This window comes from Jaculus jaculus, chromosome 11 (assembly GCF_020740685.1).
Source record: "Jaculus jaculus isolate mJacJac1 chromosome 11, mJacJac1.mat.Y.cur, whole genome shotgun sequence".
In the NCBI taxonomy this organism is placed as follows: Eukaryota; Metazoa; Chordata; class Mammalia; order Rodentia; family Dipodidae; genus Jaculus; species Jaculus jaculus.
Window position 1 is genome coordinate 23,819,511 of NC_059112.1, and position 25,734 is coordinate 23,845,244.

The 25,734-nt window shown below is 43.6% G+C and overlaps 1 protein-coding gene across 10 annotated transcripts in view; it reads left to right on the forward strand.

The window, feature by feature from the left end:
• Window positions 1–25,734, forward strand: part of Apbb2 (amyloid beta precursor protein binding family B member 2) — a 363,904-nt gene that overhangs the window by 3,395 nt on the left and 334,775 nt on the right. For all 10 annotated transcript variants that reach the window (XM_045161203.1, XM_045161206.1, XM_045161207.1 and 7 more), the window contains one exon: window positions 6,020–6,177. The gene's annotated coding sequence lies outside the window, so the exon portion shown is untranslated. Of the gene's footprint in view, window positions 1–6,019; window positions 6,178–25,734 lie in introns of those variants that run through there.

The window sequence follows — 25,734 nt, forward strand, 5'->3', positions numbered from 1 at the left end:
CTTAATGGGCCTGCCCTGGACTCACAGTTTTCTCCACAGTAATTCCTTTAGAATGGGTACATGGTGTTTTACAGTTTCTGTGATGTTTCTTTAGCTAGTTCCCTCAATGGACAGCTCCGTGAAGCTGGGTTGATAGCACCTTCTGGGTTTGACAAGGGAGAGAAGAAAGATTGCAGAAGTTAAGTTTGGGGGCTGGGATGATGGCTGAACAGTTAAAGGCTCTTGCTTGCAAAGCCTGTCAGTCCAAGTTCAGTTCCCAAGCCACCAGCGTAAGCTGGGCACAGGAAGTGGCGCAGGCATGTGGTGTTTGTTCACGGTGACAAGAGACCCCCGGTGTGCATGTGCATACACAAAACGCATGCGAATAAATAAAAACTATTTTTTAATAAAAAGAGGCTAAGTTCATTCTTTCAGAAAGCATTGAGTTATCAGTAGCAGAGCTGGAATCACAGCCTTTAAATTTTCCCCACATTGCCTTTGAAGCAGTAGTGAGCATTAGCTTCTCTCCATTTCCCCCATTCAGACCCTCTTTATTTAAAAGTCTGAAAGAGGGCTGGAGAGATGGCTTAGTGGTTAAGTGCTTGCCTGTGAAGCCTAAGGGCCCCAGTTCGAGGCCCCAGGACCCACATTAGCCAGATGCACGGGGGGGTGGGGGGGACATGTGTCTGGAGTTTGGTTGCAGGGCTGGAAGCCCTGGCACACCCATTCTCTCTGTCTCTCTCTGCCTCTTTCTCTGTTGCTGTCAAGTAAATAAATAAAAATAAACAAGTTTTTTTTTAAAAAAAAAGTCTGACAGAGAAATTTACTATATGAATGAAGCATTTTCCAAACTCTGTAGCCACAAACTTTTCTGGTTGCTGGTTTTCAGTAAGTCCTTTTTGGTTACCTGTGATGGAAATCTATGATAATTTATTTTTATCTTTTAAATTGTTATTTTTATTTGAGAAAGAGAGAGAGAGAGAGAGAGAGAGAGAGGGAGGGAGGGAGGGAGGGAGGGAGGGAGGGAGGGAGGGAGAGAATGGACACGCTAGGGCCTCTAGCTACTGCAAATGAACTCCAGAGGCATGTGCCATCTTGTGCATCTGACTTACATGTGACCTGGAGACGTGAGCCTGGGTCCTCAGTCTTCACAAGCAAGTGCCTTAACCAAACTTAACCCTCTTTCCAGCCCAATTCATTTTTTGTTGTTGTTTTGAAAAATTTTATTTATTTATTTGAGGAATAAGCAGAGAGAGAGAGAAAGAAAGAGAGGATATAAATAGGTGCACTATCCACTGCAAATGAATTCTAGATGCATGTGCCACCATTTGCATCTGGCTTACATGGGTACTGGGGAATCAAATTTGGGTCCTTAGGTTTCGCAGGCACCTCCTTAACCATAAGCCGCCTCTCTAACTCCTATAATAATTCTTTATTGGGGACAAAACCCATTAAATTCTCTCTCGTTCTTTTTAACACTTTTATGATCCCCGGGACATCTTAAGATACAAATTTACCAATATCAATAAGTGTAGGGCTTAAAATCACACCTTCATAGCTGTGAGAGGAATGTTATCTGCCCTATTCTTTCTTGTCTATCTTTCCTGGTTGTTTGGAGATAGACATTTCGGCAGTACTGAACTTGCTCTGCTGATGTTTCTGGAATCAGGCTCAGGAAAGCTGAAACCTTCTCTGCAACTTCAGACTAGGAAGAAAAAACAATGCTAGCCAATCATTGAAGCCCATAAAGGGTGACTCGATCTGGGTCTACAGTTTGCCAGAGCCATTTAGCTGAGGCCCAGAATGACAAGTCACCAAGGGGTTCCAAGACTGTGACTTTCATTTCCTTCTTCTCTTTATTTGGTCTTCTATCAAGGAAGATCATTTGGTGACTTTACCAAGATTCTGTCTAGCTCATGGTTGGTAGGTAGGTGGGAATTAATCCTCCCGGATGAGGAAATTTTAGCTTACTGCCATTCTTTCCCAAAGGACTCCCAAGAGATCAGAGAACCTCGTACCTCACCCAACACCGGTTGCGAAACACTAACATGAATGTAATTCCTTTTGCTTGTTGTGGTCATTAACCTGAGGTGTGGTGTTTGCCCTCAGACCCAGCCGTGGCAATGGATGGTGAGGGTGTTAGGACCCACTGACAGCGTTTTTCATGCAGTGTCTGGCTTCTTGGTCAAGGCAGGAGGGTGCCATTGTACTTCAAGGGGTGAAAAGCTAGCTGGGCCACATCATTCCTGGGGTGGCTCTTTTGAGGACTGCCGCACAGTAGGGAAAGGGTTCTGTGAAGGCTGCATGGTGGAGGTCTTGCAGGCAGCTGTTGTGAGCAGTGGACATTGCTATCAGCCCTTTTTGCCGCCCTTGCTCCTCCCGCTAGTCACCTTGTGTGTTGGTCTGTGTGGCATGGACCCTGTAGGAAGACCCTCACCAGTCGTCAAAGTGGTTCGGTTTAAAATAAACAATCACAGGGCTGGAGAGATGGCTCAGTGGGTAAGGTATTTCCTTGCACAGCCTAGTGACCCGGGTTCAATTCCCCAGGACCCATGTATAGTGGCGCATGCATCTGGAGTTTCGTTTGCAGCAGCTCGAGGCTCTGGCGCACCCATTCTTTCTCTCTCTCTCTCTCTCCCATCTCTTTTTGATTGCAAACAAGTAAAATAAAAATATTTTAAAAATTGAAAACAGGGCTGCGGAGATGGCTTAGCAGTTAAGCGCTTGCCTGTGAAGCCTAAGGACCCCGGTTCGAGGCTCGGTTCCCCAGGTCCCATGTTAGCCAGATGCACAAGGGGACGCACGCGTCTGGAGTTCGTTTGCAGAGGCTGGAAGCCCTGGCGCGCCCATTCTCTCTCTCTCCCTCTACCTGTCTTTCTCTCTGTGTCTGTCGCTCTCAAATAAATAAATAAATAAATTAAAAAAAAATCGAAAACAAATGAGTAAATAAATAATTATAGGTAAAAAGGGAAAACAAATACTCTGCCCATTCTTGAAGGTTATAGAGAGTCTGGAGTGTGAAGCTCTAGGATTACTTTGTTTTCTTTTCATCCTTACTGACTTGTGTTCTTTGTTTTCCAAGCTGCTTGTGTCTTTCCTGTGAGACCCAGGTCATTTGGGAAGTATAAGGCCAAGACCTGATCCCATAAATCTCTTTTTCCTAAAGCAGGTGAGCATGTGTCTGTCATGTCTCTTGCAGGTGGCTTGGCACAGAAGTAGCTTATTTCATGGAAAACCCTTTGTCTTGTGTTGAGCTGGAGGATTGTTCTGGTCCTAGTATCAGGACCAGAAAGCTTTCGGCTTGACAGGCAGTTTCTGTCGAGAACACCTGCCAGGGACCACAGTTAGCCATTGTTAGTTCTGTAGAGCGCATTCTGGTCACAGCCTGTCTTTTTTAGCCTGGGGCTGAATCTTCTTTTCTTTCTGCATTTCAATTTTCGGTGGAACAAATTTTTGTTTGTTTCTCCGGTTTTAATGATGAAAAATTTAGAATTTAGCACATTGCATGTGTGTGATTCACATGAAGGTTATTTCTAAGAGTACGTGCTGTGAGATATGCCAGTGGTGGAAAGGGAGATTGGTCAAAGTGGAGGCAGGGGACCTAGACTCATTTTGCTTTGTGGCTGCGTGACAGAAGGGGATGGCATTTGACTTTTCTGGGCATAGGCTTTTTGGAATGACAGATCTTTAAGTCATTACAATTGTGCCATTATGCTCTATGTTTGTTGAGATGCTGAGAGCCATTGGACGGCTAAGGAACCTGGTCCTGTGAAACTGTTAAGTATTCCTGGGACATGGTCTTACTTAAGGGACCATTAATTGTGCAGCAGGCTAATGATAGGGAGATTTGTATGGGAGCTTCTATATGTGGAATAAAGCAGAAAGCTTTTAAATTTCTAGGAAGGCGCTATGGGTCAGCCCTGAACTTTTAGGTATTGGACTTCCGAATTAAGCACTACACATTGAATGCCCCCGAAATGGAATGCTTGGGAGTGTTTCAGATTTCTGCTTTTTTTTTTCCCTAATTTTGGAATATTTTCATATATAATGAGATATATTGGAGACAGGGCCCAAGTTTAAGCACAGAGTTCATCTGTATTTCATATATCCTTTATGTGCACATAGCCTGAATATAATCTTAAGCAATATTGTAAATAATTCTATGCCTGAAATTAAGTTTCATGGTGTGGAATTTTCCACCTGGGGTGCCATCTTGATGTCCAATGCATCAGGTTTTGGAGCCTTTAGATTTTGGATCAGGGATCATCAGTATATACTGAGATCAGATAAATGAGTTTGTCTTAGTTTATTCGCCCTTATTGTTCAGATAAGGGGTGATACACAGCTAAGGCTAATAAAATATAGCATGGGGTTCCCATTTTCTTTTGGTACTCTCTCGCAGTCGTAAGAAGAACTCTTACTGAAAACTTCTAATTGTGTAAATAATAGATGTTAACTGCAGAGCATTTGGAAAATCCCACAACGGAAATACAAATGGCTTCCAGAAATGCCCTCACTCGTATTTCGCTGCATCTAGATCATGCATTCGGTTTGCAAGGCAAAATTGGGAGCATTCCATACGTCTATAATTTGATATTTTTTTTCTCGCTGTATTCCTTCTGAAGTGATTTTCTTTTTGGGAGGGACTGAGGTTTCAAGTGAAGGTAGAAATCATTGTGATATTATGCTTGGCTTACTTGTGACAAGGACAGTTTTGACTTACAGAAAATAAATTTATTAGGCAAGTATTTCAAGGTAACATTTGTCCTTTTTTCTCGCTTGAATAGGCTTTCAGTACCTAGCCTGTATAGATGAAATTATAACTATTAGCATAACTAGAGGTGAAAACTTCTCAATCTGTTAGTTCTTATTGCTTAATAATTGTTTTTTAAATAAGATTCTCTCATTTGCTTGTTTTTAAGTAAATTTTTTATTTACTTATTTGAGAGTGACAGAGAGAGAAAGAGGTGGAAAGAGAGAGAGAATGAGCACACCAGGGCCTTCAGCCACTGCAAACAAACTCCAGATGCATGCGCCCCCTTGTGCATTTGGCTTACATGGGTACTGGGGAATCGAGCCTCAAACCAGGATCCTTAGGCTTCACAGGCTCAATCACCAAACCATGTCTTCAGCCCTCTCATTTGCTTTTATGGGGCCAAAATTGCTAGCCTATGTCAATGAGCATTAGTTATTTTAACACTGTTTCCTTGGGTGCCCTGGTTCCTCAAGGCAAAATATGGTGATAGGTGTGGATCAGGGTACATGTTTGATGGCAGTGTATCTAAGGAGGTGCTTTTACCTAGAGTTATTATACATTTGATCTTTATGACTGACTTGTTGAGCATTGGTTTTATATATGATTTCTACCATTAGGATATGACATATTATTAGTTTTCTCTCTGTTATTTCGTAAATAAAATTTAATATTGCACCATTTGTGGTGCATTGTAAATACATTATACATGCTGAGCCACATGCAGCTTTTTTCATAGTTCCTCCTTTGGTTTTAGTTTTTTGGTGATGCCCTTTGAAGTCCTGAAATGTTTTCATGTTTGATTGCGATTAAATCTGGGTCTCATTTTACTTTTTGAAACACATTGAGCAAGTTAATTTTCTGTTTGAGTTCCTAAGGGGAATGACTCTAGGCCTCTGTGTCCCAAGAATTCAGACCAAGCCCTGCCAGGACATTCCTGTGGTTTTCCATGGGCAGATCAGTGTGTTCATGAAATTTTAGTTGTAGCTTGTGCTTTCCATGGTTAATTAAAACATCTGGCTTTTAAATTTTCCACAACAGGGCATCATCATTCAGGCAAACCTTTTCAATAATGATTAAATCCTTCAATCTTCTCCCGTGAATAGGCCAGTGTTATCTCTGGGCTACCTTAACATCTGTTTATTAAAAGATTTTCGACCTTTGGAAGGTTTTGGGGTCATCCTGCCAACAGAGAGAGTGAGACTGGTGGGAGCCAGGGGGACAGTGACTTCGAGATGGGTCGTGAAGACGAATCCTTATAACGGCTTCTGGCCTCTGCCCCTCCAGGTCGGAGCTCCTGCTGCGGGTGAGCTGCTGCGATCTCTAGCCAAGCATGCTGTGGTCGGATCTGCCCAGCCGCGGAACAGAAACCTTCGCCGGATGGAAAATCCATAAAAGAAAGCTCCTGTGAGACGCAAGGCTGACGGTGACATAAGTGAACTGAGGTTGGTGGCAGGGAAGGGGCCGGACAAATGTAGTGGATGGATCCAGTCGGGAAAGGCTGTTTTGATTTTGAGATAAGCACCGAATAATTATCCCCCCCCACCCCCGTCATTTGAGAGATTCCCTACTTTGTGTCAATAGCATATCGTGACGTTGTTATTTTCCTTTCTTCTCTCTCCTCTTATGTTATCTTTCACCTTCCTGTCCTCAGAGAAGGAAGATCTTCAGTACAAATATGCAAAGAAAAAAAAAAAAAAAGCCAGAACCAGAGGTTATAACAGACTCCTAACAGTCTGGGTGCTTTTGGCTTTACTGTGGTGGAGGGAAAGCCGGGTTTGCCTTGAGGCATTGTACCCCCTCCTTCAAAGATCTGCACTCATCTCTGTGTACACTTGGAATCATGGATCATGTCTGTGGGGGTCCTTCTGGCTTTGCACACTTGGACAAGACTTTTGAGCCCAGGCTGACCTGGAATTCACTATGGAGTCTCAGGTTGGCCTTGAACTCATGGTGATCCTCCTACTTCTGCCTCCTGAGAGTGCTGGGATTAAAGGCATGCGCCACCACGCCTGGCAAGACTTTTAACCCTTGTTTTTCTCTGCCAGAACAAAGTTATTAGCCTATTCCTTTTTTTTAAATTTATTTTTATTTATTTATATGAGAGCCACAGACAAAGAGGCAGAGAGAGAGAGAGAGAGAGAGAGAGAGAGAGAGAGAGAGAGAGAGGGAGAGAGAGAATGGGCACGCCAGGGCTTCCAGCCTCTGCAAACAAACTCCAGACGCGTGCGCCCCCTTGTGCATCTGGCTAACGTGGGTCCTGGGGAATCGAGCCTTGCATCGGGGTCCTTAGGCTTCACACGCAAGCGCTTAACCGCTAAGCCATCTCTCCAGCTCTAGCCTATTCCTTTTTACCAGTGTGTACATTGGACATTAAGATGCTCATGAAGGAGAAGGGAAATAACCCGACAGCAATAGTCAGTTAAATAAATAGAGAGCAGCAGTACCGTGGCTCAGGAGGATGAGCCCACCTAGATCCCCCCTCATAGCACAGCGATGTCAGTGAGCATTTATTGAGGGAGCGTGTGTACAGGGACGTACGCGCAGACAGTTGCTCAAGGCTTCAGTTGGCAGCACGTGCCCATCAGCTGTTACCAGTGCTCACTGGGAAGGAGCAGCCGTCAGGCTGAGAGCCGAGGAAGTTGAGAATGATGTGACCTCGCCTCCCAGAATCCTTTCCCCGTCTCTTCGCAACTCACCCAGCTTTTCCCTGGGCAGTTACCCTGGCCTCATGTCCAGCGTGTGGTGGAAGAGACCCAGTGACTCCCCTGGGCAAGGGACATAAGCCTGGCCAGTTACAGTCACAATGGTCAGTTTCTGGAAGGACCCCAGTACTGTCAATGAACTACTAACAAGGGATTTTCCCTTTTATTTTTTATGAGTTTGTTCAACTGAAGTTGCTGGTGGCAGCTTTTGTTATTATGTAGGGATGGACTTGATGAGAATTAGCATAGAAGAGATCAGAGCAAGAAGATGGGGGGCAGGGAGTTAAGAAATGTGGGATTATAAATATATACACAGACACACATATGGCCATTCAAACATATGCATACTGTGGTAGTTTGAATGGATGTCCCCCAATGGATTCAGGAGTTTTATTCAAGCTTGTCATTTGATGTCATTGTGGGGGCCGATTGATCAGAATTCCAGCCTAAAGATATGCAGAATGCCAGAGCTCTCTTGGGGTTCCTGGAGTGTGCTTGTTCATGGTACTAGGGGTGGTGTTTCTTTCTGTGTGGATCCGTGAAAGGGGACCAGCTTCTTCTACCATTTGAGACGTCCCCTGGATCTGTAAGCTTCAATAAATCCATTCCTCCCATGACTTGTGCCTGGTTTGGAAGTTCATCTGAGCAATGTGAAGCTGACTATATACATACACATATGTACACATACATCTAAATACACACACATATGCGTGCGCGTGCACACACACACATATATATACACACATATGCACAAATGCATATACATGGATATATATATACATACACATAGATATATAGACACAAATATACATAGACATATACACTCATACATACAAATCCACAGCTACATGCTTATTCACATAACTATGTGCATAAATGCATGTCTGCGCACATGCATACATGCACACACATGTGCACATGCGACTTTGGCCCCAATTTAGACCCAGAGCATCACCTCCCATTCTGCTTCCCTGCCATGTTAGTTAAGGGGTTAGGTGACCGTCGTATCCAAAACATTGTGTTGGTGATGGCTGCTGGGTGTAGGGTCTCAGTGAAAAATGACTGTGCTGTATTCCTGTCTTCAGAGGCATGACCACAGAGGGTAGGCCTGGAACATGTCATGTAGCTGACAGGCGATGCGGAAGTATTGCATGATGTGGAGCCAACTCTGTGGAAGCAAGAATGAAAGTTTGCGTTCTGCTCGGAGAGGGAGATGCTGACAGAAGGGTCTGTGAACAAAGAGGGAATGAGGGCTGGGGAGATTGCTCCGCAGTTAAAGGCACTTGCTTCTAACACCTTCCGGAGTGGGTTCAGTTTCCCAGTTTCCACATAAAGCCAGATGCACAAAACAGCGCATGCTTCTAGAGTGTGTCTGCAGTGGCAAGAGGTCCTGGCTCGCCCATTCCCCCTCTCACTTTTTTTTTTCTCTCTGCTTGCAAATAAGTAAATAAATAAATAAAATCCCCCTCCCCCAATAAAAAAGGAGGAATAAGATTTAGACCTCAGGAACATTTTTGAAAATCCATCTAATTCAATTACTGGCTTTTGAAAGGAAGGCTTTCCAGGGCCTATAGTGAAAGCAAATTGCACATAAAGGAAGGTAATTCCCCAGCATTGCGCCTTATTTACTGTAAATACAGTCTTCTGGAGCGGTTATCAGCAAGCTGCCCACGGGTTTTAACAGCACAGGCATTGCTTACCATCTTGTCAACTTGCTTTTGTGTCCTGAGAAAATTCCAAGTGCATCAGTTTATTTTAAAACATCCCTCCTTTGTGAATATTAGACTTCATTTTTCATTAATTTAAAAAAATAATTAAGGGCTAGATGGGTGGCTTAGTGGTTAAGGCACCTGCTTGCAAAGCCTAAGGACCCAGGTTTGATTCACCAAGTCCCATGTAAGCCAGATGCGCATGGTGGTGCATGCATCTGGAGTTCATTTGCAGTGCCTAGAGGCCCTGGTGCGCCCATTCTCACACTCTCTGTCTCTGTCTCAAATAAATAAAAATAAATCTTTAAAAAATAATTGATATTATTTAATTACTTTGAAATGTATAGAATTCCTTAGTGGGAAAGTTCAGACTATAAAAGAACGGAGCAGAAATAAGAGTTTCTGTGTAATTCTATGCCCAGTTCCTCTATAATATATGAACTTCTTGTATTAGTGTGGCACATTTGTTCATGCCAGTACTGATGTAGTTCACTAAAGTCTCTAACCTCTATCAGGTTCACTCCGTGTGGGTGGTATGTTCTCTGTGGTCTTTGACAGATACCTCCTAACATGCACCGACCACTATGGCAGCGTGTTGGTTTGATTCACATGTGCTCCATAAACTTAGGTGTTGTGAACGCTAGGTTCCCAGCTGCTGGAGATTTGGGAATTAATGCCTCCTAGAGGCAGTGTATTATTGGGGGTGGGCTTATGGTATTACAGCCAGTTTCCTCTTGCCAGTGTTTGGCACACTCTCCTGTGACTATTGTCCACCTTATGTTGGCCAGGGGGTGATGTCCACTCTCTGCTCTTGCCATCGTTTCCCCCTGTCATCATGGAGCTACCCTTCGAGTCTATAAGCCAAAGTGACCCTCCCTTCCCCGCCCCCCCACAAGCTGCTGTTGGTCGGCTGTTTTCTTCCAGCAATGTGAACCTGACTGCAACAGATAGCATACAAGATTGCTCTCTGCCCTAGGAATCTCTGGCATTCTGCTTGTTCAGCCCTCCCCTTCCACAGTCCCTGCTTGTTTGGTCCTCTTTAGAGTGCTCCTTTTATCAGCCTGCCACACGGATGGCATCATGCACTAGAGCAGCCTTTTCAGATTGCTTTTGATCTCTTAGCAGTGCTCTTTCAAGGTTCCTTGATGTCTTCCTGGCTCAATAGATAGCTGCTTGCGTGGCAGCAGTTAATATACTCCATCAAGCAGCTCGTCTCTGGTTGGTTTACCTCCTGCTCTTGGCTGCTTTCAAGTTTTGGCAGTCATTTAAAAAAAAAAAAAGCTGCTGCAAACATTTGTATGCAGGTTTTGGGAAAAGTAAGTTTTAACTTTATTCAGTTTCAAGGTAGCTATAAAGATGCTTTTTTTTTTTTTTTTTTTTTAAGGTAGGGTCTCATTGTAGCTCAGGCTGACCTGAAATTCACTATGTAATCTCAGGGTGTCCTCGAACTCACAGCAATCCGCCTACTTCTATCTCCTGAGTGCTGGGATTAAAGGAATGCACCACCATGCCTGGCTCATAATGATGCTTTAAAAAAAACTATTTACTTATTTGAGAGAGAAAGGTGGGGAGATAGAGAGAGAGAGAGAGAGAGGCAGATAGAGAGAACAGGCACGCCAGGGCCTCCAGCCACTGCAAACTCCAGACACATGCTTCACCCTGTGTATCTGGCTTACATGGGTATTGGGGAAATCAAACCTGGGTCCTTAGACTTCATAGGCAAATGCCTTAACTGCTAAGCCATCTCTTTAGCCCTGAACTAGACTTTTAATTGGTTGCATTGAATGCTTATATCAATAAGAATTTTGATCTATGAACATGGGATATATTTCTACTCTTTTGGCTTTAAAGTCTTTAAAGAGTGTTGTGTTTTTAAGATCTGAAGTCTTGTGCTTTTGTGTTAAATTTATTCCTAATGAGGTTTTTTCTTTTTGATGGCTTTACAAGTGGAATTGTTCTGTAATTTCCTTTTCAGATTATTTGTTGGTAATATATGGAATTGCATTTGGTTTTTTGTATAATGACCTTGTTTCTAGCAACAATGTTGAATTTGCTTGTAAGTAGTGAGAGTTTTTTATTGTATGTGTGTCTTAGTACTTTCTAGTAGATTAGATCACCTATAAACAGAGATAATTTTATTTCTTGTCTAATCTGAATATGGTTATCGACAGTGAGGAACAGTTGACTGTAATATGAGAAATAAAGTGATAAGGACTTTGGACTTGCTAATGAAATCATTCTGTTGTATAGAAGTTTGATGAGGACCAAATGATTATTATGAAATTTATTTCCTCATACTTATTTTTCTCAATCAGTGCTCTAAGTTATCACTACAACTTTTGTGGGGAGAGAGGTGGATATGCAAATTTTTTGCCCCTTTTTATATTTGGTTGTTTCTTTCTCTGTTTTTGATATCATCTGGATATAAGATTTGCTTTTATTCCCCCATCCCTGCAAATCTGATTGGTCTTAATACTTTTTTAATGGTATCTCTTACTCTCCAAAATACAATAATCTAAATTTTAATTAATGCTAAATTATATCCGGGTAGAAAACTTAATATGGCCATAAATTTTTCTTAGTGTTGATTCTTTTATTTTTTTTATTTTGGAGATAGGGTCTCATTCTAGCCCAGGCTACCTGGAACGTACTTCTTTAGTCTCAGGGTGGCCTTGAACTCATTATGACCCTCCTACCTCTGCCTCCCAAGTGCTGGGACTAAAGGTGTGAGCCACCAGGCCTGGCTTTAGTGATGACATTTTTTTATGCTTAGAATGGTTTTAATTATAATGAAGTTCAGTTGTTTTTTTTTTGAAGCTTATAATTTCTTTTTTGTCTCTTTCTTCCCTCCTTCCTCCATTAATTTTTGTTTGAGATAGAATCTTGCTATTGAAACAGGAATTTGGGGGTTCCTTTGCCAGTGCACCAATATGATAGGACATTACACCAATAATTTTAGGGTGTCTCTAGATTCTTGGCTTATAAATTCGACAAATGTATTCCACAGACCAGAGGATAAGGTTCAGAAATATTTTATTATAGCTTAGAGCATTAGGAAGAAGAGCTATTTTAAGAGAATGGCAGCTTAAGGAAAAGAAGGAAGGAAGACATAGCTCTTGCCCAGGCAGGAGGGATTTGAGAAGGCCAACTCGACTCAGGCTGGTTTTTAAATTTTTTTTTTTTTTTTTTTTTTGAGGCAAGAGAGCAAGAGCAAGAATGAGATAGAGAGAATGAATTGGTGTGCCAGGGCCTCCAGCCACTGATATTGAACTCCAGACACGTGCGCCCCCTTGAGTGCATGTGTGACCTTGCACTTGCCTTACCTTTGTGCATCTATTTTATGTGGGATCTGGAGAGTCTCATATGAGTCTTTAGGCTTTTCAGGCAAGAGCCTTAACTGCTAAGCCATTTCTCAGCCTTTTTTCTTTTCAATGTGAGCCCTGTGAATGGGCAGCTGGTTAAGCTAATTAGTCCTGAAGTCAGGTGTCTGGGGCCAGAATTTTTAGGAAAGGACAGTCTTCTCAGAAATCTTAATTTTTTAGGGAGGATCTTCTGGGAAGGGAGTGTAAGGACTCCCTAAGGGGGTGGTGATAAGGAAAGGCCCAGGTGAGTTTCTGATCTGAAGTACAGGGTAATGATCTAGATTTTCCCCTACAAGCCCAAAGACAACTCCTTCGTTTTGTTACAAGAAAGCTATTCACTTTGGGGTACTGTCACCCATAAACTGCCTCACTATGTGGCATAGGCTGATGGGAAACTTATCCAAGCCAGCCTCAAATTTGGGATAGTGTTGCGATTACAGACATTAACCAGTCTCCATATCCAGCTTAAAATTTCATGACTTTGATGTTTATGAAACCTTTTTTTTTTTTTTTTTTTTTGAGGTAGGGTCTTCTAGGCCAGGCTGGTCTAGAATTCACTAGGTAGCTCCAACTTCTCAGCAATCCTCTTTTGCCTCCCACGTACTGGGATTAAAGGCATGTGCCACTATGCCTGGCTTTAAAAACTTTTTGTCTTAATCAAAATTCACAAAGGTTCCTGCCAGTATGTTTTTCATAGAAGGTTGGTTGTTTTAGCCCCTTACTCTTGTCTGTGAGGTTAATTTTTAGGTCCTGTCGGAAATTCCCATCCATTTCCAGTTGATTTTATTATTGAATCTCTGATATGTATTAGTATTTTGTCAGGGTACCCTTTGCAGAAAGTCAGCTGTAGATGTTAAGAGTCCATTTCTGCACTCTGAGCTCCCTCTGGGTTACAAGCCTCTCCTTAGGCTAATGCCATACTGTACTCAGTTTCTTTATTTTTTTTTTTAAATTATTATTGGGGAGCAGATAGAATGGTTGTGCTAGGGCCTCTAGCCACTGCTAACAAGCTCCAGACACATGCACCACCTTGTGCATCTGCCTTATGTGAGTACTGGGGAATCAAACCCAGGTCCTTAGGCTTTGCAGGCAAGAACCTTAACTGCTGAGCCATATCTCCAGCCTGAATTTTTTTTTTTTCTTTAGGATATATACTTGTAATTCCCAAATCCAGAACTGGGTTACACCCTATAGTGAGATGTTGGTTGTGGAGACTCATGAGGTCCCAAAAAACAATGCAGGCTATTGCCAAAGCACTTGGTAATCCACCAGAAATAGACTTAAATTGCAAGACATGTCAAATGTTTTTTTTTTACCACTGCTACCTTTAATACTTATTTTTGCATTTCGTTTTTGCTGCCCCTGTGAAAAGTCCTAGTCTGTGGAGATTTCTCTAGAATAATTATGAGAATCAGAAATGGTAGAAGATAGTATAGGGGCAATCTGGATGTGTTACTCTAATCTTGTTCATTTATGTTTTGTACTTTTTATTGATGTTTTAATAAAAAGTTTGTACTCTTTTTTTTTTTTTTTTTTTTTTTGGTTTTCTGAGGTAGGGTCCCGCTCCAGCTCAGGCTGACCTGGAGTTCACTATGTAGTCTCAGGATGGCCTCAAACTCATGGTGATCCTCCTACCTCTGTCCCCCAAGTGCTGGGATTAAAGGTGTGTGTGCCACCATGCCCGGTCAGAAGTTTGTACTCTTAGACCAACTTACCCCACCTCAATGCTGCTGAGGGAATTCTTCAGTAAGAGTGATGATATTTATTGGGGGAGGGGAAGAAGCCTTAGTCTCTGGGTGGGTGGGGAAGTTGTGGTGCCTCAGACTATCCCCCCCACCCCCCAGGCTCTTATAATCTTTTTTGTCTTTTCTTCCTCAATGTTCCCTGAGCCCTAGCAGGCAAGCTAGAGATCTGATTTAGTGTTGCATTCTCTATAGCCCCTGGATCTCTGTTTTGATGAGGTCTGAGTGATCACTGTATCTGTCTCCATGTCCTTGGAACTGGTTTTTAGGCTCACTGTGAGAGAAATAGCGTCATTGCTTCCTCTGTAATGATTTTGGACCCAGGCAGATAGGGTGGAGGTGACCCCCTCCCATGGTAGACATTCAGCTTTCTTTTTTTTTAAAAAAAAATATTTTATTTTTATTTATTTGAGAGAGAGGAAGAGAGAGAGAGAGAATGGGCATGCTAGGGCATCTACCCACTGTATCTGGCTTACTTGGGGTCCTGGGGAATTGAACCTGGGTCCTTTGGCTTTGCAGGCAAGTGCCTTAACCACTAAACCATCTCTCCAGCCCAGCTCTCTATTCGTGATGTATCCTACTTCTCACCAGTATTCTCCACCCTCTGCCCCACACGAGCACAACTGGAGCCAGTGCCTGCCCTCCTTATTCATTTATTTTAACAGTAGGTATTGATCCCTAGGGCTTTCCCCATGATAAGTATACACTCTACCGCTTAGCCATAGCCCCAGCTCTGTTACTTTCCATTCAATTAGTAGTTTCTTTTCTTGGCATGAAGGTAGTGAACATTTTAATGCCTGTCCTCTGACTGAATGAAACAGAGAAATGTTTTCCTTACCTCTGTCTCGATCATCACCTTTACTTTTTTTTTAAATTAATTTATTTATTTGAGAGTGACAGAAAGAGAAAGAGGGAGAGAGGGAGGGAGGGAGAGAGAGAGAGAGAATGGGCACGCCAGGGCCTCCAGCCACTGCAAACGAACTCCAGACGCGTGCGCCCCCTTGTGCATCTGGCTAACGGGGGTCCTGGGGAATCGAGCCTCAAACTGGGGTCCTTAGGCTTCAGAGGCAAGCGCTTAACCGCTAAGCCATCTCTCCAGCCCCATCACCTTTACTTTGAATATGGCCTTTTGTTGAGTAAAGTTACAGATTCAGAAAGATTCAACTTCTGAGGTCACAATCAGTTTTGTGAAGCTTCCAGACTGTAGTTATTTGACCATAAACAGTAGAAACAGATCCATTTATTTACATCCACTGAACCCAGGCACCAATAAAGGGTATCTGGGATTTGGGGGCGGCAGCTAGGAAGATGGTTCAGTAGTTAAAACTTTTGCTGTGCAAGCATGGGTATCTTAGTTTAAGTCCCAGAACCCACAACCACATCAAGCTGGGCACAGTACTGCCAGTAACTCTTATCCCAACCCACTTAGAGAGAGAAGAGAGGTAGAGACAGACAAGAGAGTCTGCTAAAGCTTGACAAAGGAAGCTGTGAACAATGAGAGATACTGCCTGACTGAAAACAAGGCTGAAGATAAGAGCTGACATCAGGGGTTGGAGAGATGGCTTAGCGGTTAAGCGCTTGCCTGTGAAGCTGAAGAATCCCGGTTCGAGGCTTGACTCCCCAGGACCCACGTTAGCCAGATGCACAAGGGGGCGCACGCATCTTGAGTTCGTGTGCAGTGGCTGGAGGCCCTGGCGCACCCATTCTCGATCTATCTCTCTATCTGCCTCTTTCTCTCTCTGACTGTCACTCTCAAATAAATAAAAATAAATAATTAGAAAAAAAAAAAAAGAGCTGACAGACACCAGACGTTGTCCCCTACCCTCTACATGTATCCATGGCAGGTGCTGCGGCACACGTGGACCCACACGTACACACACACAGTGTCTTAACAGCACAAACCACAGTCAGGTGTCAGTCCGTTGTGGAATTATTTATTTTTGTTAAGTACTTCAATAGAGTTTGCGATAATGCATCTTTGGGTATTTTATCCATCTTTATATTTTTCATGTTAAATAATCTGAAATATTGGTTTCCTTTAAAAGCCTTCAAAGAGACCATATGTGCGTGACATATAGTCAATTGTTCTGTACTTTAATGTAATTACTGATATAAGAACAAACAGTACTTTCTCAATCCCATCCTGATTTGTGATGAATAAAACATGTAGTTTGATTATACTGTCAAAGGAAAATCTATATTCATGATACAATAACTATTCAAAACTGCAATTTCCAAATTACTTATCTTCTCAAGGAAGTATTGATCCCCAGTTTCATTCATAAACAAAAATAGCCTATTGAATGTTTTTACGTAGACAGTCTCTAAACCAATAATTTATTTTTTTTTAAGTACCAATACCAGGATAGCTTGCATGAGAAAATTGTTTTGTGCAATATATCTGCTATACCCTTTTTGAGAATGAAAATAGTTTTTACTATAATCATAGTGCATATAGCTGAGACCCTTTGAGGATAAAATTAAGAGACTCTGATTACTCTGTATTGATTTCATAAGCAAAATTTCCTTGAGGCTGGGTAGGGTTGTAGATAGTTTTTTTTTCCTGCCTTAGCTCCTTCCTGGGGTCTGGTTCTTGTGTCTTGAGTGTCTAAGAAAGTTGGACAGTAATTAGTGACTTTACCAAGATTTATCTCAGAAGTAAAACGCCTGGAATTCCATCCACAGTATTTGGCTCTTGATCTATGGTCCTAAGAGAGGATTGGAAAGGGTCACTGCCTTGAACAGGCATTGAATCAGGATTGATAACGGATGCTGAAATAGATCTGCATGCTAACATGCAATTCCATTAAATTCCATGTGAGTGTGATAAGGAATGCCCTGCTGAATGGAGCTGTGGGCACTGCTAGGGAGAGTAGAATGAAATATCCTTCACTGGGGAGACAGGCAGAGTAAAGGCCCTTGTAGGAGAGTGACATTTTAAATTTTTATTTATTTATTTGAGAGTGACAGACACAGAGAGAAAGACAGATAGAGGGAGAGAGAGAGAATGGGCGCACCAGGGCTTCCAGCCTCTGCAAACGAACTCCAGACGCGTGCGCCCCCTTGTGCATCTGGATAACGTGGGACCTGGGGAACCGAGCCTCGAACCGGGGTCCTTAGGCATCACAGGCAAGCGCTTAACCACTAAGCCATCTCTCCAGCCCGAGAGTGACATTTTAAAGTGTCTAGCATGCTAAGTTCAGCATTGGAGAGATCAAATGATTCTGCACAAATCTTACCTCTACTCATTTAAATCTAGACCATTCCCCTCTCAAAGTCCATGAAGCACTTCCTGTGCTGGAGAGATGGTTTAGTGGTTAAGGCGTTTGCCTGCGAAGCCTAAGGACCCAGGTTCGATACTCCAGGTCCCGTGTAAGCCAGATGCACAAGGTGGCACATGCATCTGGAGTTTGTTTGCAGTGGCTGGAAGCCCTGGCGTGCCTATTCTCTCTCTCTCTAGTAAATAAATAAATCAGAGAAAAAATTTTAAAAATGCACTTCATAAGAGGGGGTGGAAAGATTGTAAGAGCCATAGGTTGGGACATCATGCCCAGAGGCATTGCCTTCCCCCAAACTTCCCCCAAACTGAGTGCTGCTCCCCGCAATGCGTAACCCACAAGCCCATGGGGAATTCCTGCATCCCCACTAGGTGGGCCCCCAGCTGAAGGGGGCAGGGTTGAGCTAAGGATGTACCTAATTAATAAATGGAAGGAAAAAATAAGCATGTCCTACAAAGTGGTTGATGGACAGTAAGCTCTCCATGTAGCTCTCCTTACATATCTTTATTTATTTTTGTCAGAAACAATGAGGTATAGTCCTGACATGGATGACTGGTGCGTTCATGACCCTACAGCGGTCACCAATATCCCCACAAGACCTGCATAGTTCTGAGCCCATCAGCATTTTGACACAGAGGACAGAGGAAGGGGCTACCTTGAAAGAGGAGGCTTTGTTAGGGGATAGAGAGCCAGGGAGAATGGACAAAAAAGCGATAAAGGTGTGGGAACACAATCAAATTGCTGTGTTTATACATTAATGTTCTTAATAAAAGTAGCGAGGTGTAAAGACCCTAACTAATAAATAAACAGAATGCTTTGGAATTTCTAAAGAGGGCTGAAGAGATAGCTCAAGTGGTAAACTGCTTAACTTGCAAGCCTGAGTTCAATCCTCAGTTCCACTTAAAAAAAAAAAAACAAAAACCAAAACATCTAAGCTGGGCATGGTGGCACGCACCTTTAATCCCAGCACTCGGGAGGCAGAGGTGGGAGGATCGCTGTGAGTTCGAGGCCACCCTGAGACGACATAGTGAATTCCAAGTCAGCCTGGGCTACAGTGAGACCCTACCTCGAGAAACCAAAAATAAAATAAAATAAACATATAAAAAGAATTACCAGAGGAGGGTAGGGAAAGGAAGGGTGGTCGGAGGGAATTAGGACCATGGCATATACTTATGGATGCCTATAAAAAGTTTAAAAAAAAACAGGAATTATATTAAAATGGAATTTTATTTATTTATTTATTTATTTATTTATTTATTTATTTATTTATTTTATTTGAGAGAGGGAGAGAGAATGGGCATGCCAGGGCCTTCAACCACTGCAGACGAACTCCAGATGCATTTGCCTCCTTGTGCATCTGGCTTATGTGGGTCCTGGGGAATCAAACCTGGGTCCTTTGGCTTTGCAAGCAAGCGCCTGATCCGCAAAGCCGTCTCTCTAGCCCATAAAATGGAACTTCTAAAGAAGCAATGCTAATGACGAGGCAGGCGAAATCTGGAGAGGTGGCCCTGTTATCTTTGACAAATCGGTAGAAGGTAGAGGGTCTCCGTGGGTGGGGGTCTTTCATCTATTTTTTTTTTTTTTTTTTTTTTTTTACCTGAGGAAAATGTCTCCTCTGACTCTCAGAGGTGGCAGTATGAATGCAGCCAGTGTTCTGGAAGTCACCCCACGTTTCCTTGGCAAGGTCTGTGGCCCAGCCCTGAGTGCCATCAACCTGCTGGGATTTCTCAGATTGCTTGTCTGGGGAATCTGGATCCCCCAAGCAGCTGCTTAGAGAAGGAAGGCCCGTCCTTGACTTCCCACCATCCCCATTCTGCGCACCTTGCGTGGGAGCTTCTGGCTTCTTTGTGTTGACTGAGCCACATCGAATTTGACAGTGGCAGGTTCAAGACGCTTCACTCTGATAGCCTGAGGTTGTGAGAGCCCGGTCAGCTGGCTGTGTTGTCATTGAAGTATGTAGTAGATGCTGATCTCTCCCTTGTTCTGTTCTGTTCTGTTCTTTTTCTCTTCTCTTCTCTTCTCTTCTCTTCTCTTCTCTTCTCTTCTCTTCTCTTCTCTTCTCTTCTCTTCTCTTCTCTTCTCTTCTCTTCTTTTCTTTTCTGCTTTGTGACTGCCTCTTAGAGCTTAACACCCACCCAAGTGCAAGCCGGGTTCCATCGAAGCCAGGAGTGAGGCATTAACCATCCACCAGCTCTCAGTAGCTGAGTCTGGTTGGGGTCATGGAATCTGTTGCCAAGAGCTTGGCTTTGCTGTATCCTGCCCATCAGAGGCAGCTGGAGACAGGGCAGGTCAGTTGTGATGTGGACAAGAAGAGCAGGAGCTGGTGTTTGAAATTCAGTGATCTTCCAAAATGCACATTACAACAGAGCGCTTTGATTACGTATTTCAGACTTCAAAATTGCTAGCAGTTTCATAAGCGTTTTTGCTGAACACGGCACCAAGTTAGGTGTGTAAGTTACATTGTAACATGTTGGGAAGGAATGGCGTAGTTGACGATGGGTTACAAAGATGTATGAGACAAATATGCACATGCAATGAAAAATATATATTGTCTCCCCATGAGAAAGAGATGGTAAGACCCTATTGCTGAAGACGTCCCATGCCTGAGCAGCAAAGTCACTGAGAAATCAAGGTGGTGATGAACAGAAAACCTTCTCCCTGTAGCCCAGCCAAACGAAAGCTGGAAAAAGCTGCACTGTACGCAGTCTTATGGGGAACCCAAGTCATCAGCGGTGAAAACAGTGGACACTGGAAACCTCAAGTTTGGCCAGATAGGCCAAATAACTGAACAGTGCAATAATGGCATGTCTGCTCTGGGGGAAAACAACTGCTCTCTAATTGGACTGAAGGCCCACTCTATGGGAGGGAATACGTGCCTGGTACTGAAAACCTAACCAAAAGCCTATGGCAGGAGAGATCGTGAGCCTTAGGGGTATAAAGCCAGCTCTTATGAAAAAAAAAAAAAAATATATATATATATAACATATATACGTATGTATATATGTTATATATATATATTCACATGTATTTTTAATATATATGTATACACACATATGTGTGTATGTATGTATGTGTATGTGTGTGTATATATGTGTGTGTGTGTGTGTGTGTGTGTGTGTGAATCATGTGGTTGATACCAGCTCCTTTTGCATATTTTAAAGGTGTATTTATTGGTGTGTACATTTTTTTTCTATAAAAGGTATGGTGTAACTGTTGCTACACAAGAATATACTTTTCCTCTCACTTTTGATATTGTTTCGATTTTTTTACTCGTGTCCATCTCCCACTATGTATGTGGGTCCTGGGGAATTGAATCTGGGTCCTTTGGCTTTGCAGGCAAGCACTGTAAACACTAAGCCATTTCTCCAGCCCCGCATCTGTGTTATTTTTAATTTTTGTTTTTGTTTTTTTGAGGTAGGGTCTCACTCTCATCCTGGCTGACCTGGAATTCACTATGTAGTCTCAGGGTGGCCTAGAACTCATGGCGATCCTCCTACCTCTGCCTCCCGAGTGCTGGGATTAAAGGCAAGCGCCACCACACCCGGCAGGATGTAAACATTTTTTTAAGAGTTTTTTTTTGTTTATTTTTATTTATTTATTTGACAGTGACAGAGAGAGGAAGAGACAGAGAGAGAGAGAGAGAGAGAGAGAGAGAGAGAGAGAGAGAATGGGCGCCCCAGGGCCTCCAAGCACTGCAAACGAACTCCAGACACGTGCACTCCCTTGTGCATCTGGCTAATGTGGGTCCTGGAGAATCGGGCCTCGAACTGGGGTCCTTAGGCTTCACAGGCAAGCGGTTAACTGCTAAGCCATCTCTCTAGCCCAGGATATAAACTTTTTGATAGCAAGTCCCAACAGGGGGGACTGCTGAGGAGAGGAACTTCTGTCTAGCCCTCCACCCATCCTCTCTTACTCTTAAATGTTTACTAGAGCCACTTTCAGTGACTTTATGGAGACGGCGGGGTCAAGGGCCGACATGATGCTGCAGAGCCTGTTAAGTTGTGAAAGATGTCTGGGGTTTCCTCATCCTCTGGCTCATGAGCTGGCTCTGCCTAGCTATCCCGAGATCGCCCAGGTCCCTTCAGCAGACTGGAGCAGCGCGGGTCTCCTCATGAGCTCCTCTGGCTGACCCAGAGGCTCGGCTGCCCTGTCTTTGAGGGCTCAGCTTAGTGTCTTGGCTTTCTTAGTGTGTGAACCCTACCCTTGAGAACCCACGTTCCTCCTTTTGTCTTCCTGGGACCAGGGATTCACCTCTCTGGTGGTGTTACAGTCAGGTTCGCATTGTTGGTAGAAATCACCCAACCAAGAGCAGCTTGTGGGGAAAAAAGATGTTTACTTAGGTTCACAGGCTCGAGGGGGAAGCTCCATGATGGCAGGGGAAAATGATGGCATGAACAGAGAGAGGGTGGACATCACCCTGTGGCCAACATTAGGTGGACCATAGCAACAGTAGAGTGTGCCAAACACTGGCAAGGGGAAACTGGCTGTAAGACCCATAAGCCGACCCCCAATGATACACTGCCTCCAGGAGGCGTTAATTTCCAATTGCCATCAGCTGGAGAGACTAGCATTCAGAACACCCAAAATTATTGGGGGACACCTGAATCAAACCACCACAGGGTGGGATGGTAAGAGGGCTCTTGGCCAACAACAGTTCTCTCTCCAGCACAACTTACAATTCAGTTGCTTGCCAGTATTTTCCCCTAATCTCTGGCATATACATTGTACTTTTGCCTTAGCTTGGGGGACTAGTGGACTCTCTGGACAGCTACCGTCCAGAACTTTGGTCCAAGTCCCTCTAGCTAGCCTGGCACTCTACCAGGCGGACCAGAGGAAAGATGGCTGCAACATGGGCTAAGCCCCATGTGGTAGATGGTCTTTGGCCCCTGTGGCTTTTGGAGTTAGGAATAGCTGCATCTGGGAAAACCACCCATGTACGGAAGGGCACATACATTGCATGGGTGAACGGGAGCTAACCCATGGCAGGCAGATGGCCAAGGACAAGGGAGAAGAGTCTCAAAGGGAATTGGGGGGAGCTCCATGCTGGCTTTCCTGGTACCACCACCAACTCCGGTTCCTTGTTCTGCATAGCCCCAGACCCTGTACTGGGTCAGTGAAGTCTATATTGTACAGAGCCTCAACCACCTGGCCACAGTGTACATTACCTTGCTGATGAGATTGTCAGCTTATTTAAAGCCAAGGGTTAGGAGTCACTGTACAGTTTAATACAGTGGGAACACACAGGCATGTGAAGAAGAATTATTTCTTGTGCATTTACCATGTTCAAAGGCACCGGGGGATAGGGCAGAACATGCAGTTGATAAACTGTAGCTTTCAGGGAGTTGCTGTATTAGTGAAGGAGATAGGGGAAAGACCTGGACACACATCAGTAAACTGAGGAAAGACGTGTTTGAGAACATGGGAGTCTCTGATGGGTGAATATGTCAGCTTCTCCCGTGCCGTGATGGAACAGCTCGACATAGGAATGATTCGTTTGAGAGATGCCATTCCACCAGAGCCAGCCTGGGTGGCAGAACACCGTAGCTCACGCCACCATGGTGGCCAGGAAGCAGAGAGAATTCCCACTCCCCAGGCAACATTTTCCTTGTCTTTCCAGCCCAAGTTTAACTTGATCCTCATTCAAGGACACTCAGGGAAGTACAGATGACACCCTTAAGAGCGGTCCATCTTGTAACCCAGCTTTGTCCTGTGCCTTGGGTTTTATCTCTTTATTACTTTTTTCTATTAAGCTCTGCTTCTGATACTCAAAGACTTCTCCAGCCCACATTTTCCAACTGTTCCAAGTTCTTCCCTCAAAAAATGTTCCAAAGGTTTCTGAGCCACATCATAGGGACAGATCACAGCCATAGACACTCTTGGTACCAGTGATCTCTGCCAGCCAGCCCTCAGACAAATACCTGAGGCCAACGTCCAGATTTAAGGTATTTCTGGGTATTCTGAGACCAAGAATATGCTTCATTCTTTACTTGTTGTTTGAAGAATGTAATTTAGAGAGTCATTTTCCCAGGTCTCTGTGTGGTTGGCAGGGCATTCTTAGTATTTTTTTTTTTTTTATTTGAGAGAGAGAGAGAGAGAGAGAGAGGGAGAAAGACAGACAGACAGACACACGCACACATACAAGTGTGTAGGGGGAATGAATGAGAGAGTTTGAGCACGCCAGGGCCTCTGGGCGCTGCAAGCGAACTCCAGATGCACGTTCCACTTTGTGTATTTAGTGTTACATGGGTCCTGGAGAATTGAGCCCAGGCTGTCAGGCTTTGCAAACCAGCACCTTTAACCTCTGAGCCATCATCACTCCAGCCCCCCAGTATTTTCTAATAGATAGTATGATGCCCTTCTTACTGGAGAACAGTGATTCCAGATATCCATAATGTGCTCAAAACGGCCATGGCTGCTTGGTGAAAGGGTAATGCTGCTTTATGTAGTGACTGAAATCCTTCTTGTGGAGTAAAATACCCTTTGCATCTGGGCACCCTTGGGATGGCCAGATGAACTGCGTTTCTCATGTTCGATACCTGGCTTTCCCTTCAAAGCAGAGTTCTGGTGTTTGCACCCACTGGACTCTAGGGAACAGAACAGGGTCCTGAGCAGAGCTGCGCCAGCCTCATGCAGCTCCGAAGCCCGCAGCAAGAGCTCATTATGTTTGAAGTATTTTTAAAACATTGCAATTTTTCCCCCTACTGTGTGAAGAGTGGCAAAGACTGCGTTAAGCCAGTAAGCGTTTTCCTGAAAGCTTACTAGGAAGAACATCGAGGGCTAGGGATATTTGTAACTGAGGCTTAGAGCAAGAGTTCTTGCCTGAGACACGTAGATGCCTTGGCTTTGATCCTTAGGTTCAAACCCACCAACCAATCAACCAGCTAGCCAGCCATCTGCCCACTGACCCACTCAAGCTGCTCGCTGAGTTGAGATATATCAAGGAAAAAGATGCTTAGCAAATATAACTTGAAGGCCAGAGATAGTCCCTTGTGCTGAAGTGTGCCTGAAGGTACCTCTTGTCCTGGGTTTGTTTGCTGTAAGGAGGAGCTTTGGCCCACGTTGTGTTGGCTTCAAGGCTGGGCTACCCTGGGAGGCTCCCAAGCCTGAGCATCAAACTGGGGAGCTGCTTGCTGAGAAAGGCATGCCTGTTTGGGCTCGGAAGTAATGACTGATGGGATAGATAAAGCCGTTGTAACTGCTAAATAGCTCTTGATTTCTGTGTCTCAATTTTACTTTTCTTCCTTTTTCTTTTTTTGGTTTTCCGAGGTAGGGTCTCACTCTAGCTCAGGCAGACCTGGAATTCACTACGGAGTCTCAGGGTGGCCTTGAACTCTCAGTGATCATCCTACCTCTGCCTCCCAAGTGCTGGGATTTAAGGCTTGCACCACCATGCCCAGCTAAATTTTACTTTTCTTTCAGTTAAAACTCCTAGCTAAAATCACAGGTCAAAAGTGAGCTCTTTTAGCCGCAATACCTGTCTGATGGCTTTCCATAGGCCTCTGGAAACTGATGTATTTGGTTTCCTTTGGTGTGATTTTGGTCTTAATTTGGACTTTGGAATTTAATAGCAGATGTGAAAATGGCAGTTTCTCTTTAGAGTGCAGGCAATGGTGGTCTATAGAATAAACCTTTGTAATGTTCCTTACCTCTCTGTATTGCAATAGATAATACTTGATGTTTGATTTTTTTTTTTAAAAAGTCAATGTGATATGAGATTTTTCTAATGTCAAAAGGACCTTACAATTTTTTTCCCCCTGAACTGGTTTGATAAATAGCTCACTTGACTCCATCATATTTTGCTAGTCTTTCTTTAGATTTCTGTGTTGATCCCTGTTTGTCCTCACCTTAGTTAAGCTGAGAATCATTGTCCCTATATTCTAACTTTTTGAACCAGAGTGGAGGAATTTAATGCATAGGGAGGTTCAGGAGATAGATTCCCAACTATCATGCACATATGTAAGTATCTGTAAATGTGTATGTTTTGTACATGTCATCAATTATTTGTGTTTATGTTTCCAGAAGATACTACTGCCACCTGAGATCCCAAAGGATAAAGACTGGTAATGTCTTCAGTACCCAGATCCCTTCCAAATCTGATCATTTAAAAACCCAAGGCAACCAGTATCCCAAATAAAAAGTGAACAAGTCAGCTGGGGTGTTGGGGAAAGGGCCTCTTCTTTTGGAGAGTGAGGGTTTATTATAGTGT